This window comes from Eubalaena glacialis, chromosome 6 (genome assembly GCF_028564815.1).
Source record: "Eubalaena glacialis isolate mEubGla1 chromosome 6, mEubGla1.1.hap2.+ XY, whole genome shotgun sequence".
Lineage (NCBI taxonomy): Eukaryota > Metazoa > Chordata > Mammalia > Artiodactyla > Balaenidae > Eubalaena > Eubalaena glacialis.
This window is the reverse complement of record NC_083721.1, coordinates 138,631,725-138,651,017: the sequence shown is the minus strand read 5'-3', so window position 1 is coordinate 138,651,017 and position 19,293 is coordinate 138,631,725.

The window sequence follows — 19,293 nt, the reverse complement described above, 5'->3', positions numbered from 1 at the left end:
GAAAGCTCCGTTGATGCGGCCCCGAAGCTACCTGAAAAGCACTGTTGTTACCGTGCTTTTACTTACAGCCGGCATGGTTCATAGAAGAAAATGAGTTTTCTCGAAAGAAACCTTGTGCTTCCAGTTCCTAGTTGGAAGCTCACCCGGCTCTGCTCTATACCAAACGTGAAAGTCAATGTGAGCACTAGCCTCGAAGTAAGGCCCTGATTATCCTGGCAAAACGGGAGGCGTGCAGCAGCTCCATGAGGCCTTCATCGCTGTTCTGCTTTAGTTTCACGGTAGTAAGCTTTCCAACATTCCTAGGGACATTGCTTAAGCAACCGTTTCGGTACCAGAACACTGCGTAGAGACAGTAAGCTCTGGTCCTGCGTGTATGCTGCGTGTCAACCTAGAAATTGGAGACTGATGGCATAAGGCTTCTTTTCCCATTATGAAAGCTCCGTTCATGCGGCCTCGAAGCTACCTGAAAAGCATTGTTGTTGCCGGGGTTTTCCTCACTGCCGGCATGGTTCTGAGAAGAAAATGAGTTTTCTCCTGAGAAACCTTGGGTTTCCAGTTCCTTGTTGGAAGCTCACCCTGCTCTGCGCTATACCTAAAGTGAAAGTCAACGTGAGCCCAAGCTTCGAAGTAAGGCCCTGATTATCCTTGCAAAACGAGAGGCGTGCAGCAGCTCCATGAGGCCTTCATCGTTGTTCTGCTTTAGTTTCAAGGTAGTAAGCTTTTCAACACTCCTAGGGGCCTTGCTTCCGCACCCGTTTCTGTACCAGAACACTGCGTAGAACCAGGAAGCTCTGCTCCTGCGTGTATGCTGCGTGTCAACCTAGAAATTAGAGACTGATGGCACAAGGCTAGTTTTCCCATTATGAAAGCTCCGTTGATGCGGCCCCGAAGCTACCTGAAAAGCACTGTTGTTACCGTGCTTTTACTTACAGCCGGCATGGTTCATAGAAGAAAATGAGTTTTCTCGAAAGAAACCTTGTGCTTCCAGTTCCTAGTTGGAAGCTCACCCTGCTCTGCTCTATACCAAACGTGAAAGTCAATGTGAGCACTAGCCTCGAAGTAAGGCCCGGATTATCCTGGCAAAACGGGAGGCGTGCAGCAGCTCCATGAGGCCTTCATCGCTGTTCTGCTTTACTTTCACGGTAGTAAGCTTTCCAACATTCCTAGGGACTTTGCTTAAGCAACCGTTTCGGTACCAGAACACTGCGTAGAGACAGTAAGCTCTGGTCCTGCGTGTATGCTACGTGTCAACCTAGAAATTGGAGACTGATGGCATAAGGCTTCTGTTCCCATTATGAAAGCTCCGTTGATGCGGCCCCGAAGCTACCTGAAAAGCACTGTTGTTACCGTGCTTTTACTTACAACCGGCATGGCTCATAGAAGAAAATGAGTTTTCTCGAAAGAAACCTTGTGCTTCCAGTTCCTAGTTGAAAGCTCACCCTGCTCTGCTCTATACCTAAAGTGAAAGTCAACGTGAGCCCAAGCTTCGAAGTAAGGCCCTGATTATCCTTGCAAAACGAGAGGCGTGCAGCAGCTCCATGAGGCCTTCATCGCTGTTCTGCTTTAGTTTCAAGGTAGTAAGCTTTTCAACACTCCTAGGGGCCTTGCTTCAGCACCCGTTTCAGTCAGAACACTGCATAGAACCAGGAAGCTCTGCTCCTGCGTGTATGCTGCGTGTCAACCTAGAAATTAGAGACTGATGGCACAAGGCTTGTTTTCCCATTTTGAAAGCTCCATTCATGCGGCCCCGAAGCTACCTGAAAAGCACTGTTGTTACCGTCCTTTTACTTACAGCCGGCATGGCACATAGAAGAAAATGAGTTTTCTCGAAAGAAACCTTGTGCTTCCAGTTCCTAGTTGAAAGCTCACCCGGCTCTGCTCTATACCTAAAGTGAAAGTCAACGTGAGCCCAAGCTTCGAAGTAAGGCCCTGATTATCCTTGCAAAACGAGAGGCGTGCAGCAGCTCCATGAGGCCTTCATCGTTGTTCTGCTTTAGTTTCAAGGTAGTAAGCTTTTCAACACTCCTAGGGGCCTTGCTTCAGCACCCGTTTCAGTACCAGAACACTGCGTAGAACCAGGAAGCTCTGCTCCTGCGTGTATGCTGCGTGTCAACCTAGAAATTAGAGACTGATGGCACAAGGCTAGTTTTCCCATTATGAAAGCTCCGTTGATGCGGCCCCGAAGCTACCTGAAAAGCACTGTTGTTACCGTGCTTTTACTTACAGCCGGCATGGTTCATAGAAGAAAATGAGTTTTCTCGAAAGAAACCTTGTGCTTCCAGTTCCTAGTTGGATGCTCACCCGGCTCTGCTCTATACCAAACGTGAAAGTCAATGTGAGCACTAGCCTCGAAGTAAGGCCCTGATTATCCTGGCAAAACGGGAGGCATGCAGCAGCTCCATGAGGCCTTCATCGCTGTTCTGCTTTAGTTTCACGGTAGTAAGCTTTCCAACATTCCTAGGGACTTTGCTTAAGCAACCGTTTCGGTACCAGAACACTGCGTAGAGACAGTAAGCTCTGGTCCTGCATGTATGCTGCGTGTCAACCTAGAAATTGGAGACTGATGGCATAAGGCTTCTTTTCCCATTATGAAAGCTCCGTTCATGCGGCCTCGAAGCTACCTGAAAAGCATTGTTGTTGCCGGGGTTTTCCTCACTGCCGGCATGGTTCTGAGAAGAAAATGAGTTTTCTCCTGAGAAACCTTGGGTTTCCAGTTCCTTGTTGGAAGCTCACCCTGCTCTGCGCTATACCTAAAGTGAAAGTCAACGTGAGCCCAAGCTTCGAAGTAAGGCCCTAATTATCCTTGCAAAACGAGAGGCGTGCAGCAGCTCCATGAGGCCTTCATCGTTGTTCTGCTTTAGTTTCAAGGTAGTAAGCTTTTCAACACTCCTAGGGGCCTTGCTTCCGCACCCGTTTCTGTACCAGAACACTGCGTAGAACCAGGAAGCTCTGCTCCTGCGTGTATGCTGCGTGTCAACCTAGAAATTAGAGACTGATGGCACAAGGCTAGTTTTCCCATTATGAAAGCTCCGTTGATGCGGCCCCGAAGCTACCTGAAAAGCACTGTTGTTACCGTGCTTTTACTTACAGCCGGCATGGTTCATAGAAGAAAATGAGTTTTCTCGAAAGAAACCTTGTGCTTTCAGTTCCTAGTTGGAAGCTCACCCTGCTCTGCTCTATACCAAACGTGAAAGTCAATGTGAGCACTAGCCTCGAAGTAAGGCCCGGATTATCCTGGCAAAACGGGAGGCGTGCAGCAGCTCCATGAGGCCTTCATCGCTGTTCTGCTTTAGTTTCACGGTAGTAAGCTTTCCAACATTCCTAGGGACTTTGCTTAAGCAACCGTTTCGGTACCAGAACACTGCGTAGAGACAGTAAGCTCTGGTCCTGCGTGTATGCTGCGTGTCAACCTAGAAATTGGAGACTGATGGCATAAGGCTTCTTTTCCCATTATGAAAGCTCCGTTCATGCGGCCGCGAAGCTACCTGAAAAGCATTGTTGTTGCCGGGGTTTTCCTCACTGCCGGCATGGTTCTGAGAAGAAAATGAGTTTTCTCCTGAGAAACCTTGGGTTTCCAGTTCCTTGTTGGAAGCTCACCCTGCTCTGCGCTATACGTAAAGTGAAAGTCAACGTGAGCCCACGCTTCGAAGTAAGGCCCTGATTATCCTTGCAAAACGAGAGGCGTGCAGCAGCTCCATGAGGCCTTCATCGCTGTTCTGCTTTAGTTTCAAGGTAGTAAGCTTTTCAACACTCCTAGGGGCCTTGCTTCAGCACCCGTTTCAGTCAGAACACTGCGTAGAACCAGGAAGCTCTGCTCCTGCGTGTATGCTGTGTGTCAACCTAGAAATTAGAGACTGATGGCACAAGGCTAGTTTTCCCATTATGAAAGCTCTGTTGATGCGGCCCCGAAGCTACCTGAAAAGCACTGTTGTTACCGTGCTTTTACTTACAGCCGGCATGGTTTATAGAAGAAAATGAGTTTTCTCGAAAGAAACCTTGTGCTTCCAGTTCCTAGTTGGAAGCTCACCCTGCTCTGCTCTATACCAAACGTGAAAGTCAATGTGAGCACTAGCCTCGAAGTAAGGCCCTGATTGTCCTGGCAAAACGGGAGGCGTGCAGCAGCTCCATGAGGACTTCATCGCTGTTCTGCTTTAGTTTCACGGTAGTAAGCTTTCCAAGACTCCTAGGGACTTTGCTTAAGCAACCGTTTCGGTACCAGAACACTGCGTAGAGACAGTAAGCTCTGGTCCTGCGTGTATGCTGCGTGTTAACCTAGAAATTGGAGACTGATGGCATAAGGCTTCTTGTCCCATTATGAAAGCTCCGTTCATGCGGCCTCAAAGCTACCTGAAAAGCATTGTTGTGCCGGGGTTTTCCTCACTGCCGGCATGGTTCTGAGAAGAAAATGAGTTTTCTCCTAAGAAACCTTGGGTTTCCAGTTCCTTGTTGGAAGCTCACCCTGCTCTGCGCTATACCTAAAGTGAAAGTCAACGTGAGCCCAAGCTTCGAAGTAAGGCCCTGATTATCCTTGCAAAACGAGAGGCGTGCAGCAGCTCCATGAGGCCTTCATCGCTGTTCTGCTTTAGTTTCAAGGTAGTAAGCTTTTCAACACTCCTAGGGGCCTTGCTTCAGCACCCGTTTCAGTCAGAACACTGCGTAGAACCAGGAAGCTCTGCTCCTGCGTGTATGCTGCGTGTCAACCTAGAAATTAGAGACTGATGGCACAAGGCTTGTTTTCCCATTTTGAAGCTCCATTCATGCGGCCCCGAAGCTACCTGAAAAGCACTGTTGTTACCGTGCTTTTACTTACAGCCGGCATGGCACATAGAAGAAAATGAGTTTTCTCGAAAGAAACCTTGTGCTTCCAGTTCCTAGTTGGAAGCTCACCCTGCTCTGCTCTATACCAAACGTGAAAGTCAATGTGAGCACTAGCCTCGAAGTAAGGCCCTGATTATCCTGGCAAAACGGGAGGCGTGCAGCAGCTCCATGAGGCCTTCATCGCTGTTCTGCTTTAGTTTCACGGTAGTAAGCTTTCCAAGACTCCTAGGGACTTTGCTTAAGCAACCGTTTCGGTACCAGAACACTGCGTAGAACCAGGAAGCTCTGCTCCTGCGTGTATGCTGCGTGTCAACCTAGATATTAGAGACTGATGGCACAAGGCTAGTTTTCCCATTATGAAAGCTCCGTTGATGCGTCCCCGAAGCTACCTGAAAAGCACTGTTGTTACCGTGCTTTTACTTACAGCCGGCATGGTTCATAGAAGAAAATGAGTTTTCTCGAAAGAAACCTTGTGCTTCCAGTTCCTAGTTGGAAGCTCACCCGGCTCTGCTCTATACCAAACGTGAAAGTCAATGTGAGCACTAGCCTCGAAGTAAGGCCCTGATTATCCTGGCAAAACAGGAGGCGTGAAGCAGCTCCATGAGGCCTTCATCGCCGTTCTGCTTTAGTTTCACGGTAGTAAGCTTTCCAAGACTCCTAGGGACTTTGCTTAAGCAACCGTTTCGGTACCAGAACACTGCGTAGAACCAGGAAGCTCTGCTCCTGCGTGTATGCTGCGTGTCAACGTAGAAATTAGAGACTGATGGCACAAGGCTAGTTTTCCCATTATGAAAGCTCCGTTGATGCGGCCCCGAAGCTACCTGAAAAGCACTGTTGTTACCGTGCTTTTACTTACAGCCGGCATGGTTCATAGAAGAAAATGAGTTTTCTCGAAAGAAACCTTGTGCTTCCAGTTCCTAGTTGGAAGCTCACCCTGCTCTGCTCTATACCAAACGTGAAAGTCAATGTGAGCACTAGCCTCGAAGTAAGGCCCTGATTATCCTGGCAAAACGGGAGGCGTGCAGCAGCTCCATGAGGCCTTCATCGCTGTTCTGCTTTAGTTTCACGGTAGTAAGCTTTCCAACATTCCTAGGGACTTTGCTTAAGCAACCGTTTCGGTACCAGAACACTGCGTAGAGACAGTAAGCTCTGGTCCTGCGTGTATGCTCCGTGTCAACCTAGAAATTGGAGACTGATGGCATAAGGCTTCTTTTCCCATTATGAAAGCTCCGTTCATGCGGCCTCGAAGCTACCTGAAAAGCATTGTTGTTGCCGGGGTTTTCCTCACTGCCGGCATGGTTCTGAGAAGAAAATGAGTTTTCTCCTGAGAAACCTTGGGTTTCCACTTCCTAGTTGGAAGCTCACCCTGCTCTGCGCTATACCTAAAGTGAAAGTCAACGTGAGCCCAAGCTTCGAAGTAAGGCCCTGATTATCCTTGCAAAACGAGAGGCGTGCAGCAGCTCCATGAGGCCTTCATCGTTGTTCTGCTTTAGTTTCAAGATAGTAAGCTTTTCAACACTCCTAGGGGCCTTGCTTCAGCACCCGTTTCAGTACCAGAACACTGCGTAGAACCAGGAAGCTCTGCTCCTGCGTGTATGCTGCGTGTCAACCTAGAAATTAGAGACTGATGGCACAAGGCTAGTTTTCCCATTATGAAAGCTCCGTTGATGCGGCCCCGAAGCTACCTGAAAAGCACTGTTGTTACCGTGCTTTTACTTACAGCCGGTATGGTTCATAGAAGAAAATGAGTTTTCTCGAAAGAAACCTTGTGCTTCCAGTTCCTAGTTGGAAGCTCACCCGGCTCTGCTCTATACCAAACGTGAAAGTCAATGTGAGCACTAGCCTCGAAGTAAGGCCCTGATTATCCTGGCAAAACGGGAGGCGTGCAGCAGCTCCATGAGGCCTTCATCGCTGTTCTGCTTTAGTTTCACGGTAGTAAGCTTTCCAAGACTCCTAGGGACTTTGCTTAAGCAACCGTTTCGGTACCAGAACACTGCGTAGAGACAGTAAGCTCTGGTCCTGCGTGTATGCTGCGTGTCAACCTAGAAATTGGAGACTGATGGCATAAGGCTTCTTTTCCCATTATGAAAGCTCCGTTCATGCGGCCTCGAACCTACCTGAAAAGCATTGTTGTTGCCGGGGTTTTCCTCACTGCCGGCATGGTTCTGAGAAGAAAATGAGTTTTCTCCTGAGAAACCTTGGGTTTCCAGTTCCTTGTTGGAAGCTCACCCTGCTCTGCGCTATACCTAAAGTGAAAGTCAACGTGAGCCCAAGCTTCGAAGTAAGGCCCTGATTATCCTTGCAAAACGAGAGGCGTGCAGCAGCTCCATGAGGCCTTCATCGTTGTTCTGCTTTAGTTTCAAGGTAGTAAGCTTTTCAACACTCCTAGGGGCCTTGCTTCCGCACCCGTTTCTGTACCAGAACACTGCGTAGAACCAGGAAGCTCTGCTCCTGCGTGTATGCTGCGTGTCAACCTAGAAATTAGAGACTGATGGCACAAGGCTAGTTTTCCCATTATGAAAGCTCCGTTGATGCGGCCCCGAAGCTACCTGAAAAGCACTGTTGTTACCGTGCTTTTACTTACAGCCGGCATGGTTCATAGAAGAAAATGAGTTTTCTCGAAAGAAACCTTGTGCTTCCAGTTCCTAGTTGGAAGCTCACCCTGCTCTGCTCTATACCAAACGTGAAAGTCAATGTGAGCACTAGCCTCGAAGTAAGGCCCTGATTATCCTGGCAAAACGGGAGGCGTGCAGCAGCTCCATGAGGCCTTCATCGCTGTTCTGCTTTAGTTTCACGGTAGTAAGCTTTCCAACATTCCTAGGGACTTTGCTTAAGCAACCGTTTCGGTACCAGAACACTGCGTAGAGACAGTAAGCTCTGGTCCTGCGTGTATGCTGCGTGTCAACCTAGAAATTGGAGACTGATGGCATAAGGCTTCTTTTCCCATTATGAAAGCTCCGTTCATGCGGCCTCGAAGCTACCTGAAAAGCATTGTTGTTGCCGGGGTTTTCCTCACTGCCGGCATGGTTCTAAGAAGAAAATGAGTTTTCTCCTAAGAAACCTTGGGTTTCCCGTTCCTTGTTGGAAGCTCACCCTGCTCTGCGCTATACCTAAAATGAAAGTCAACGTGAGCCCAAGCTTCGAAGTAAGGCCCTGATTATCCTTGCAAAACGAGAGGCGTGCAGCAGCTCCATGAGGCGTTCATCGTTGTTCTGCTTTAGTTTCAAGGTAGTAAGCTTTTCAACACTCCTAGGGGCCTTGCTTCAGCACCCGTTTCAGTCAGAACACTGCGTAGAACCAGGAAGCTCTGCTCCTGCGTGTATGCTGCGTGTCAACCTAGAAATTAGAGACTGATGGCACAAGGCTTGTTTTCCCATTATGAAAGCTCCGTTGATGCGGCCCCGAAGCTACCTGAAAAGCACTGTTGTTACCGTGCTTTTACTTACAGCCGGCATGGCACATAGAAGAAAATGAGTTTTCTCGAAAGAAACCTTGTGCTTCCAGTTCCTAGTTGGAAGCTCACCCTGCTCTGCTCTATACCAAACGTGAAAGTCAATGTGAGCACTAGCCTCGAAGTAAGGCCCTGATTATCCTGGCAAAACGGGAGGCGTGCAGCAGCTCCATGAGGCCTTCATCGCTGTTCTGCTTTAGTTTCACGGTAGTAAGCTTTCCAAGACTCCTAGGGACTTTGCTTAAGCAACCGTTTCGGTACCAGAACACTGCGTAGAGACAGTAAGCTCTGGTCCTGCGTGTATGCTGCGTGTCAACCTAGAAATTGGAGACTGATGGCATAAGGCTTCTTTTCCCATTATGAAAGCTCCGTTCATGCGGCCTCGAAGCTACCTGAAAAGCATTGTTGTTGCCGGGGTTTTCCTCACTGCCGGCATGGTTCTGAGAAGAAAATGAGTTTTCTCCTGAGAAACCTTGGGTTTCCAGTTCCTTGTTGGAAGCTCACCCTGCTCTGCGCTATACCTAAAGTGAAAGTCAACGTGAGCCCAAGCTTCGAAGTAAGGCCCTGATTATCCTTGCAAAACGAGAGGCGTGCAGCAGCTCCATGAGGCGTTCATCGTTGTTCTGCTTTAGTTTCAAGGTAGTAAGCTTTTCAACACTCCTAGGGGCCTTGCTTCAGCACCCGTTTCAGTCAGAACACTGCGTAGAACCAGGAAGCTCTGCTCCTGCGTGTATGCTGCGTGTCAACCTAGAAATTAGAGACTGATGGCACAAGGCTTGTTTTCCCATTATGAAAGCTCCGTTGATGCGGCCCCGAAGCTACCTGAAAAGCACTGTTGTTACCGTGCTTTTACTTACAGCCGGCATGGCACATAGAAGAAAATGAGTTTTCTCGAAAGAAACCTTGTGCTTCCAGTTCCTAGTTGGAAGCTCACCCTGCTCTGCTCTATACCAAACGTGAAAGTCAATGTGAGCACTAGCCTCGAAGTAAGGCCCTGATTATCCTGGCAAAACGGGAGGCGTGCAGCAGCTCCATGAGGCCTTCATCGCTGTTCTGCTTTAGTTTCACGGTAGTAAGCTTTCCAAGACTCCTAGGGACTTTGCTTAAGCAACCGTTTCGGTACCAGAACACTGCGTAGAGACAGTAAGCTCTGGTCCTGCGTGTATGCTGCGTGTCAACCTAGAAATTGGAGACTGATGGCATAAGGCTTCTTTTCCCATTATGAAAGCTCCGTTCATGCGGCCTCGAAGCTACCTGAAAAGCATTGTTGTTGCCGGGGTTTTCCTCACTGCCGGCATGGTTCTGAGAAGAAAATGAGTTTTCTCCTGAGAAACCTTGGGTTTCCAGTTCCTTGTTGGAAGCTCACCCTGCTCTGCGCTATACCTAAAGTGAAAGTCAACGTGAGCCCAAGCTTCGAAGTAAGGCCCTGATTATCCTTGCAAAACGAGAGGCGTGCAGCAGCTCCATGAGGCCTTCATCGTTGTTCTGCTTTAGTTTCAAGGTAGTAAGCTTTTCAACATTCCTAGGGGCCTTGCTTCAGCACCCGTTTCAGTACCAGAACACTGCGTAGAACCAGGAAGCTCTGCTCCTGCGTGTATGCTGCGTGTCAACCTAGAAATTAGAGACTGATGGCACAAGGCTAGTTTTCCCATTATGAAAGCTCTGTTGATGCGGCCCCGAAGCTACCTGAAAAGCACTGTTGTTACCGTGCTTTTACTTACAGCCGGCATGGTTCATAGAAGAAAATGAGTTTTCTCGAAAGAAACCTTGTTCTTCCAGTTCCTAGTTGGAAGCTCACCCTGCTCTGCTCTATACCAAACGTGAAAGTCAATGTGAGCACTAGCCTCGAAGTAAGGCCCTGATTATCCTGGCAAAACGGGAGGCGTGCAGCAGCTCCATGAGGCCTTCATCGCTGTTCTGCTTTAGTTTCACGGTAGTAAGCTTTCCAACATTCCTAGGGACTTTGCTTAAGCAACCGTTTCGGTACCAGAACACTGCGTAGAGACAGTAAGCTCTGGTCCTGCGTGTATGCTGCGTGTCAACTTAGAAATTGGAGACTGATGGCATAAGGCTTCTTTTCCCATTATGAAAGCTCCGTTCATGCGGCCTCGAAGCTACCTGAAAAGCATTGTTGTTGCCGGGGTTTTCCTCACTGCCGGCATGGTTCTGAGAAGAAAATGAGTTTTCTCCTGAGAAACCTTGGGTTTCCAGTTCCTTGTTGGAAGTTCACCCTGCTCTGCGCTATACCTAAAGTGAAAGTCAACGTGAGCCCAAGCTTCAAAGTAAGGCCCTGATTATCCTTGCAAAACGAGAGGCGTGCAGCAGCTCCATGAGGCCTTCATCGTTTTTCTGCTTTAGTTTCAAGGTAGTAAGCTTTTCAACACTCCTAGGGGCCTTGCTTCAGCACCCGTTTCAGTACCAGAACAATGCCTAGAACCAGGAAGCTCTGGTCCTGCGTGTATGCTGCGTGTCAACTTAGAAATTAGAGACTGATGGCACAAGGCTTGTTTTCCCATTTTGAAAGCTCCAGTCATGCGGCCCCGAAGCTACCTGAAAAGCACTGTTGTTACCGTGCTTTTACTTACAGCCGGCATGGCACATAGAAGAAAATGAGTTTTCTCGAAAGAAACCTTGTGCTTCCAGTTCCTAATTGGAAGCTCACCCTGCTCTGCTCTATACCTAAAGTGAAAGTTATGGTGAGCCCAAGCTTCGAAGTAAAGCCCTGATTATCCTTGCAAAACGAGAGGCGTGCAGCAGCTCCATGAGGCCTTCATCGTTGTTCTGCTTTAGTTTCAAGGTAGTAAGCTTTTCAACACTCCTAGGGGCCTTGCTTCAGCACCCGTTTCAGTACCAGAACACTGCGTAGAACCAGGAAGCTCTGGTCCTGCGTGCATGCTGCGTGTCAACCTAGAAATTAGAGACTGATGGCACAAGGCTAGTTTTCCCATTATGAAAGCTCCGTTGATGCGGCCCCGAAGCTACCTGAAAAGCACTGTTTTTACCGTGCTTTTACTTACAGCCGGCATGGTTCATAGAAGAAAATGAGTTTTCTCGAAAGAAACCTTGTGCTTCCAGTTCCTAGTTGGAAGCTCACCCTGCTCTGCTCTATACCAAACGTGAAAGTCAATGTGAGCACTAGCCTCGAAGTAAGGCCCTGATTATCCTGGCAAAACGGGAGGCGTGCAGCAGCTCCATGAGGCCTTCATCGCTGTTCTGCTTTAGTTTCACGGTAGTAAGCTTTCCAACATTCCTAGGGACTTTGCTTAAGCAACCGTTTCGGTACCAGAACACTGCGTAGAGACAGTAAGCTCTGGTCCTGCGTGTATGCTGCGTGTCAACCTAGAAATTGGAGACTGATGGCATAAGGCTTCTTTTCCCATTATGAAAGCTCCGTTCATGCGGCCTCGAAGCTACCTGAAAAGCATTGTTGTTGCCGGGGTTTTCCTCACTGCCGGCATGGTTCTGAGAAGAAAATGAGTTTTCTCCTGAGAAACCTTGGGTTTCCAGTTCCTTGTTGGAAGCTCACCCTGCTCTGCGCTATACCTAAAGTGAAAGTCAACGTGAGCCCAAGCTTCGAAGTAAGGCCCTGATTATCCTTGCAAAACGAGAGGCGTGCAGCAGCTCCATGAGGCCTTCATCGTTATTCTGCTTTAGTTTCAAGGTAGTAAGCTTTTCAACACTCCTAGGGGGCCTTGCTTCAGCACCCGTTTCAGTACCAGAACACTGCGTAGAACCAGGAAGCTCTGCTCCTGCGTGTATGCTGCGTGTCAACCTAGAAATTAGAGACTGATGGCACAAGGCTAGTTTTCCCATTATGAAAGCTCCGTTGATGCGGCCCCGAAGCTACCTGAAAAGCACTGTTGTTACCGTGCTTTTACTTACAGCCGGTATGGTTCATAGAAGAAAATGAGTTTTCTCGAAAGAAACCTTGTGCTTCCAGTTCCTAGTTGGAAGCTCACCCTGCTCTGCTCTATACCAAACGTGAAAGTCAATGTGAGCACTAGCCTCGAAGTAAGGCCCTGATTATCCTGGCAAAACGGGAGGCGTGCAGCAGCTCCATGAGGCCTTCATCGCTGTTCTGCTTTAGTTTCACGGTAGTAAGCTTTCCAACATTCCTAGGGACTTTGCTTAAGCAACCGTTTCGGTACCAGAACACTGCGTAGAGACAATAAGCTCTGGTCCTGCGTGTATGCTGCGTGTCAACCTAGAAATTGGAGACTGATGGCATAAGGCTTCTTTTCCCATTATGAAAGCTCCGTTCATGCGGCCTCGAAGTTACCTGAAAAGCATTGTTGTTGCCGGGGTTTTCCTCACTGCCGGCATGGTTCTGAGAAGAAAATGAGTATTCTCCTAAGAAACCTTGGGTTTCCCGTTCCTTGTTGGAAGCTCACCCTGCTCTGCGCTATACCTAAAATGAAAGTCAACGTGAGCCCAAGCTTCGAAGTAAGGCCCTGATTATCCTTGCAAAACGAGAGGCGTGCAGCAGCTCCATGAGGCCTTCATCGTTGTTCTGCTTTAGTTTCAAGGTAGTAAGCTTTTCAACACTCCTAGGGGACTTGCTTCAGCACCCGTTTCAGTCAGAACACTGCGTAGAACCAGGAAGCTCTGCTCCTGCGTGTATGCTGCGTGTCAACCTAGAAATTAGAGACTGATGGCACAAGGCTTGTTTTCCCCTTTTGAAAGCTCCATTCATGCGGCCCCGAAGCTACCTGAAAAGCACTGTTGTTACCGTGCTTTTACTTACAGCCGGCATGGCACATAGAAGAAAATGAGTTTTCTCGAAAGAAACCTTGTGCTTCCAGTTCCTAGTTGGAAGCTCACCCTGCTCTGCTCTATACCAAACGTGAAAGTCAATGTGAGCACTAGCCTCGAAGTAAGGCCCTGATTATCCTGGCAAAACGGGAGGCGTGCAGCAGCTCCATGAGGCCTTCATCGCTGTTCTGCTTTAGTTTCACGGTAGTAAGCTTTCCAAGACTCCTAGGGACTTTGCTTAAGCAACCGTTTCGGTACCAGAACACTGCGTAGAGACAGTAAGCTCTGGTCCTGCGTGTATGCTGCGTGTCAACCTAGAAATTGGAGACTGATGGCATAAGGCTTCTTTTCCCATTATGAAAGCTCCGTTCATGCGGCCTCGAACCTACCTGAAAAGCATTGTTGTTGCCGGGGTTTTCCTCACTGCCGGCATGGTTCTGAGAAGAAAATGAGTTTTCTCCTGAGAAACCTTGGGTTTCCAGTTCCTTGTTGGAAGCTCACCCTGCTCTGCGCTATACCTAAAGTGAAAGTCAACGTGAGCCCAAGCTTCGAAGTAAGGCCCTGATTATCCTTGCAAAACGAGAGGCGTGCAGCAGCTCCATGAGGCCTTCATCGTTGTTCTGCTTTAGTTTCAAGGTAGTAAGCTTTTCAACACTCCTAGGGGCCTTGCTTCCGCACCCGTTTCTGTACCAGAACACTGCGTAGAACCAGGAAGCTCTGCTCCTGCGTGTATGCTGCGTGTCAACCTAGAAATTAGAGACTGATGGCACAAGGCTTGTTTTCCCATTTTGAAAGCTCCAGTCATGCGGCCCCGAAGCTACCTGAAAAGCACTGTTGTTACCGTGCTTTTACTTACAGCCGGCATGGCACATAGAAGAAAATGAGTTTTCTCGAAAGAAACCTTGTGCTTCCAGTTGCTAGTTGGAAGCTCACCCTGCTCTGCTCTATACCTAAAGTGAAAGTCATGGTGAGCCCAAGCTTCGAAGTAAGGCCCTGATTATCCTTGCAAAACGAGAGGCGTGCAGCAGCTCCATGAGGCCTTCATCGTTGTTCTGCTTTAGTTTCAAGGTAGTAAGCTTTTCAACACTCCTAGGGGAATTGCTTCAGCACCCGTTTCAGTACCAGAACACTGCGTAGAACCAGGAAGCTCTGGTCCTGCGTGTATGCTGCGTGTCAACCTAGAAATTAGAGACTGATGGCACAAGGCTAGTTTTCCCATTATGAAAGCTCCGTTGATGCAGCCCCGAAGCTACCTGAAAAGCACTGTTGTTACCGTGCTTTTACTTACAGCCGGCATGGCACATAGAAGAAAATGAGTTTTCTCGAAAGAAACCTTGTGCTTCCAGTTCCTAGTTGGAAGCTCACCCTGCTCTGCTCTATACCAAACGTGAAAGTCAATGTGAGCACTAGCCTCGAAGTAAGGCCCTGATTATCCTGGCAAAACGGGAGGCGTGCAGCAGCTCCATGAGGCCTTCATCGCTGTTCTGCTTTAGTTTCACGGTAGTAAGCTTTCCAACATTCCTAGGGACTTTGCTTAAGCAACCGTTTCGGTACCAGAACACTGCGTAGAGACAGTAAGCTCTGGTCCTGCGTGTATGCTGCGTGTCAACCTAGAAATTGGAGACTGATGGCATAAGGCTTCTTTTCCCATTATGAAAGCTCCGTTCATGCGGCCTCGAAGCTACCTGAAAAGCATTGTTGTTGCCGGGATTTTCCTCACTGCCGGCATGGTTCTGAGAAGAAAATGAGTTTTCTCCTAAAAACCTTGGGTTTCCAGTTCCTTGTTGGAAGCTCACCCTGCTCTGCGTTATACCTAAAGTGAAAGTCAACGTGAGCCCAAGCTTCGAAGTAAGGCCCTGATTATCCTTGCAAAACGAGAGGCGTGCAGCAGCTCCATGAGGCCTTCATCGTTGTTCTGCTTTAGTTTCAAGGTAGTAAGCTTTTCAACACTCCTAGGGGCCTTGCTTCAGCACCCGTTTCAGTACCAGAACACTGCCTAGAACCAGGAAGCTCTGGTCCTGCGTGTATGCTGCGTGTCAACTTAGAAATTAGAGACTGATGGCACAAAGCTTGTTTTCCCATTTTGAAAGCTCCAGTCATGCTGCCCCTAAGCTACCTGAAAAGCACTGTTGTTACCGTGCTTTTACTTACAGCCGGCATGGCACATAGAAGAAAATGAGTTTTCTCGAAAGAAACCTTGTGCTTCCAGTTCCTAATTGGAAGCTCACCCTGCTCTGCTCTATACCTAAAGTGAAAGTCATGGTGAGCCCAAGCTTCGAAGTAAAGCCCTGATTATCCTTGCAAAACGAGAGGCGTGCAGCAGCTCCATGAGGCCTTCATCGTTGTTCTGCTTTAGTTTCAAGGTAGTAAGCTTTTCAACACTCCTAGGGGACTTGCTTCAGCACCCGTTTCAGTACCAGAACACTGCGTAGAACCAGGAAGCTCTGCTCCTGCGTGTATGCTGCGTGTCAACCTAGAAATTAGAGACTGATGGCACAAGGCTAGTTTTCCCATTATGAAAGCTCCGTTGATGCGGCCCCGAAGCTACCTGAAAAGCACTGTTGTTACCGTGCTTTTACTTACAGCCGGCATGGTTCATAGAAGAAACTGAGTTTTCTCGAAAGAAACCTTGTGCTTCCAGTTCCTAGTTGGAAGCTCACCCTGCTCTGCTCTATACCAAACGTGAAAGTCAATGTGAGCACTAGCCTCGAAGTAAGGCCCTGATTATCCTGGCAAAACGGGAGGCGTGCAGCAGCTCCATGAGGCCTTCATCGCTGTTCTGCTTTAGTTTCACGGTAGTAAGCTTTCCAACATTCCTAGGGACTTTGCTTAAGCAACCGTTTCGGTACCAGAACACTGCGTAGAGACAGTAAGCTCTGGTCCTGCGTGTATGCTGCGTGTCAACCTAGAAATTGGAGACTGATGGCATAAGGCTTCTTTTCCCATTATGAAAGCTCCGTTCATGCGGCCTCGAAGCTACCTGAAAAGCATTGTTGTTGCCGGGGTTTTCCTCACTGCCGGCATGGTTCTGAGAAGAAAATGAGTTTTCTCCTGAGAAACCTTGGGTTTCCAGTTCCTTGTTGAAAGCTCACCCTGCTCTGCGCTATACCTAAAGTGAAAGTCAACGTGAGCCCAAGCTTCGAAGTAAGGCCCTGATTATCCTTGCAAAACGAGAGGCGTGCAGCAGCTCCATGAGGCCTTCATCGTTGTTCTGCTTTAGTTTCAAGGTAGTAAGCTTTTCAACACTCCTAGGGGGCCTTGCTTCAGCACCCGTTTCAGTACCAGAACACTGCGTAGAACCAGGAAGCTCTGCTCCTGCGTGTATGCTGCGTGTCAACCTAGAAATTAGAGACTGATGGCACAAGGCTAGTTTTCCCATTATGAAAGCTCCGTTGATGCGGCCCCGAAGCTACCTGAAAAGCACTGTTGTTACCGTGCTTTTACTTACAGCCGGTATGGTTCATAGAAGAAAATGAGTTTTCTCGAAAGAAACCTTGTGCTTCCAGTTCCTAGTTGGAAGCTCACCCTGCTCTGCTCTATACCAAACGTGAAAGTCAATGTGAGCACTAGCCTCGAAGTAAGGCCCTGATTATCCTGGCAAAACGGGAGGCGTGCAGCAGCTCCATGAGGCCTTCATCGCTGTTCTGCTTTAGTTTCACGGTAGTAAGCTTTCCAACATTCCTAGGGACTTTGCTTAAGCAACCGTTTCGGTACCAGAACACTGCGTAGAGACAATAAGCTCTGGTCCTGCGTGTATGCTGCGTGTCAACCTAGAAATTGGAGACTGATGGCATAAGGCTTCTTTTCCCATTATGAAAGCTCCGTTCATGCGGCCTCGAAGTTACCTGAAAAGCATTGTTGTTGCCGGGGTTTTCCTCACTGCCGGCATGGTTCTGAGAAGAAAATGAGTATTCTCCTAAGAAACCTTGGGTTTCCCGTTCCTTGTTGGAAGCTCACCCTGCTCTGCGCTATACCTAAAATGAAAGTCAACGTGAGCCCAAGTTTCGAAGTAAGGCCCTGATTATCCTTGCAAAACGAGAGGCGTGCAGCAGCTCCATGAGGCCTTCATCGTTGTTCTGCTTTAGTTTCAAGGTAGTAAGCTTTTCAACACTCCTAGGGGCCTTGCTTCAGCACCCGTTTCAGTACCAGAACACTGCGTAGAACCAGGAAGCTCTGCTCCTGCGTGTATGCTGCGTGTCAACCTAGAAATTAGAGACTGATGGCACAAGGCTTGTTTTCCCCTTTTGAAAGCTCCGTTGATGCAGCCCCGAAGCTACCTGAAAAGCACTGTTGTTACCGTGCTTTTACTTACAGCCGGCATGGCACATAGAAGAAAATGAGTTTTCTCGAAAGAAACCTTGTGCTTCCAGTTCCTAGTTGGAAGCTCACCCTGCTCTGCTCTATACCAAACGTGAAAGTCAATGTGAGCACTAGCCTCGAAGTAAGGCCCTGATTATCCTGGCAAAACGGGAGGCGTGCAGCAGCTCCATGAGGCCTGCATCGCTGTTCTGCTTTAGTTTCACAGTAGTAAGCTTTCCAAGACTCCTAGGGACTTTGCTTAAGCAACCGTTTCGGTACCAGAACACTGCGTAGAGACAGTAAGCTCTGGTCCTGCGTGTATGCTGCGTGTCAACCTAGAAATTGGAGACTGATGGCATAAGGCTTCTTTTCCCATTATGAAAGCTCCGTTCATGCGGCCTCGAAGCTACCTGAAAAGCATTGTTGTTGCCGGGGTTTTCCTCACTGCCGGCATGGTTCTGAGAAGAAAATGAGTTTTCTCCTGAGAAACCTTGGGTTTCCAGTTCCTTGTTGGAAGCTCACCCTGCACTGCGCTATACCTAAAGTGAAAGTCAACATGAGCCCAAGCTTCGAAGTAAGGCCCTGATTATCCTTGCAAAACGAGAGGCGTGCAGCAGCTCCATGAGGCCTTCATCGTTGTTCTGCTTTAGTTTCAAGGTAGTAAGCTTTTCAACACTCCTAGGGGCCTTGCTTCCGCACCCGTTTCTGTACCAGAACACTGCGTAGAACCAGGAAGCTCTGCTCCTGCGTGTATGCTGCGTGTCAACCTAGAAATTAGAGACTGATGGCACAAGGCTAGTTTTCCCATTTTGAAAGCTCCAGGCTTGCGACCCCGAAGCTACCTGAAAAGCACTGTTGTTACCGTGCTTTTACTTACAGCCGGCATGGTTCATAGAAGAAAATGAGTTTTCTCGAAAGAAACCTTGTGCTTCCAGTTCCTAGTTGGAAGCTCACCCTGCTCTGCTCTATACCAAACGTGAAAGTCAATGTGAGCACTAGCCTCGAAGTAAGGCCCTGATTATCCTGGCAAAACGGGAGGCGTGCAGCAGCTCCATGAGGCCTTCATCGCTGTTCTGCTTTAGTTTCACGGTAGTAAGCTTTCCAACATTCCTAGGGACTTTGCTTAAGCAACCGTTTCGGTACCAGAACACTGCGTAGAGACAGTAAGCTCTGGTCCTGCGTGTATGCTGCGTGTCAACGTAGAAATTGGAGACTGATGGCATAAGGCTTCTTTTCCCATTATGAAAGCTCCGTTCATGCGGCCTCGAAGCTACCTGAAAAGCATTGTTGTTGCCGGGGTTTTCCTCACTGCCGGCATGGTTCTGAGAAGAAAATGAGTTTTCTCCTAAAAACCTTGGGTTTCCAGTTCCTTGTTGGAAGCTCACCCTGCTCTGCGCTATACCTAAAGTGAAAGTCAACGTGAGCCCAAGCTTCGAAGTAAGGCCCTGATTATCCTTGCAAAACGAGAGGCGTGCAGCAGCTCCATGAGGCCTTCATCGTTGTTCTGCCTTAGTTTCAAGGTAGTAAGCTTTTCAACACTCCTAAGGGCCTTGCTTCAGCACCCGTTTCAGTACCAGAACAATGCCTAGAACCAGGAAGCTCTGGTCCTGCGTGTATGCTGCGTGTCAACTTAGAAATTAGAGACTGATGGCACAAGGCTTGTTTTCCCATTTTGAAAGCTCCAGTCATGCGGCCCCGAAGCTACCTGAAAAGCACTGTTGTTACCGTGCTTTTACTTACAGCCGGCATGGCACATAGAAGAAAATGAGTTTTCTCGAAAGAAACCTTGTGCTTCCAGTTCCTAATTGGAAGCTCACCCTGCTCTGCTCTATACCTAAAGTGAAAGTTATGGTGAGCCCAAGCTTCGAAGTAAAGCCCTGATTATCCTTGCAAAACGAGAGGCGTGCAGCAGCTCCATGAGGCCTTCATCGTTGTTCTGCTTTAGTTTCAAGGTAGTAAGCTTTTCAACACTC